This window comes from Haplochromis burtoni, unplaced genomic scaffold, assembly GCF_018398535.1.
Source record: "Haplochromis burtoni strain Fernald_Lab_line unplaced genomic scaffold, NCSU_Asbu1 Contig_567, whole genome shotgun sequence".
Classification (NCBI taxonomy): Eukaryota; Metazoa; Chordata; class Actinopteri; order Cichliformes; family Cichlidae; genus Haplochromis; species Haplochromis burtoni.
In genome coordinates this window covers 1-2,448 of record NW_024582928.1, presented here as the reverse complement: position 1 = coordinate 2,448, position 2,448 = coordinate 1, and positions in this window count along the sequence as shown.

The following is a 2,448-nucleotide window of genomic DNA, read 5'->3' as shown; positions in this document are numbered from 1 at the left end:
AACATCTAATCACAAGTCCTCTGGAAAATGGGGGGCGGGGGGTGTCTTTTACTTGTCCACGCTCAGAGATGGAGTCTCTCGCAAGTATGCAAGTGACCAACTCATCTTGGCCTCACCAAATGTGAAAACAAAGAGAATACCTGCACTCTGTGAAAAGTGTGCTTCTTAATATTGATCACAGGGCCAGATGAAGATGTGTCATCACTGTAATCCTTTAGTGCTTCAAACATTACCTGCAGCTGTCACTGAGCTTCCATTTGTTCTGAGCTTACGGTAGTTGTCATGTTCTAAACTTTCTTTATATACTACACTTTCAAGTATATTTAAGTTGCTGTGATTTTATCTAAGGAATCAAGAGTCTAGTGGTTAGTGCATTAATCTAACAACTGAGCGGTCCCTGGTTTGCGACTGGGAGGGATCATAACCCTAACCTCATTCAGCAGTGTTACAATCTAGTGTGCAATTAATGCTGGTCGCAGGCCTGAGAAATGGTAGGTTTCTTCTGGTGTAAAAATCTCAGTCAAATGAAATATGTGGATCAATCTCCGGCAGGAAATAAAAGAGCAGCTGAATGTTGTATAGGCAAAGTTTTATGTCGCTGGCACTAAAATTTATTTCATTTCTCAACAAGAATTTCTGTGTTTTTTTAAATATAGAAACACAATTTTAAAAGCAATTTTACAGTAATATTGTAATTAGGTGAACAAGAACCTTCAAGCTGTTGAACTCTTATCTCTGAGTAAAGTCAGCAAAAACAATCACAAGCTGAGAAAACTTGAAGCACTGAATCATGCTTCTTCTGTAATCTTTTTTTCAGTGTAGCAATGACTGATAAAATAGCCACAAAATGACTACAACTTGGCCTCTGTGTATAAAGTGTGGCCCGATTTTGCATTCATTGGATCCATATAAGACCAACAAGATTGGCTGTTGGATTATAACCTATTAAAAAATGACTAGCTAGTTCTTGCTAAAACTGTCTACAGAAGTAAATAGAATTTATTCAAGATGTTTAAAAAAATCAGTATTCATTGTTTTAACATAAATGGGATCATTTCATGTACAACAGTATATAAATAACAAGAGACAGTTATCAAGTACATTGAAACTAAACAGGTCAAGGACATCAACATCAACTCAAAGAAAACAATGCTCAACCCACACTTGTCTCTGTCAGTCAAAACGGATTTGAATTGATTAAAAGGAATTAGCTTATCTAATTTTTCAAGCTTCTGCAGATTGTTCCACTTCTGTAGAGCACAGTACATAAAAGCCAGTTTCCAGATTGCAGTATTAGCAGAATATTATCTTCAAGGACCAAATAGAGCCTAGTGTAAAATTGATCTACAGTTAAACAAAGAAATGTAAGATTCCCAGGAAACTTGCCAAGAACTACTTAAATAAAACACTTTTCTGTTCTCACTGTCACCAAACTTCCTCATATTGATCTTGAAGTTGTGTTTTAAAGCCATGCCCAGTTAGGAACCTGAAATTAAAATATTATACTGCATCAATAGAGTTTAAAAATAGAAGCAGAAGAATGTGTCTAAATTAGTAACAGCTAAAATACTCACTGGACAGTTTTCTTGACTGGGATTCTTTCTATAAAATAAGACTTAGTTCATGACATTGGTTTTTGAACCATAGTCTTACATCAAGCCAGAAATGTGTGTGCACATATGTATTTAGTTGTCACTCTTTAAATTGGTGTGCAAATAGAAATATTCAGTTGGTCATCACTATATATATTAGGGGTGCAACGATATTCGTATCGATATTGAACCATTCGATACAGTGCTTTCGGTTCGGTACGCATATGTATCGAACAATACAAAATTGGTAATTTATTTTATCAACTTTCCTTCTGACGATGCTGTCTGTGTTGAGCGCTCAGTGAATCTGTGTTCGACTACACTGCCTAGGCTGCACTGTCGAGCGCAGATCCACTGAGCGCTCAACACAGACAGCATTGTCACTACCCGATCCGTACCGGAAACCCGATCGGTACCCCGCATGCGCGAAAGGTCTCTACTTCCGGTTGTAGCGTTTTACGATAGTTATGGGTCAGAGTATCTGTTAAGATGTTAAGAATAACAAGTATATCTTAAAATGTTTGCAATAATGAAGCATTTCAGTACAATGTAGACAAAAACGAAAAATAAAAAGAAAGTTACGGATCAGGACTCCCCGATCCTTACTGCGCATGTGTAAAGTCTGACCGTACAAATCGGGTCTACCCGATCCGTACTGCGCATGTGCAGATGCTTTTTTTTCTTCTTCTGTTCGTTTAATGGCAGTGTACTCCCCAGTGTACGAGGATACCGCCACCTGCTGACCGAGCGAATAAACCCTATTATAAACTGAATTATCGTCATTACAAACGTGTGTTAAATCTGATTTAGCGATAGTCGAGTGTGTTTATGCTTGTCTGTGAGGAGAGGATTGTTG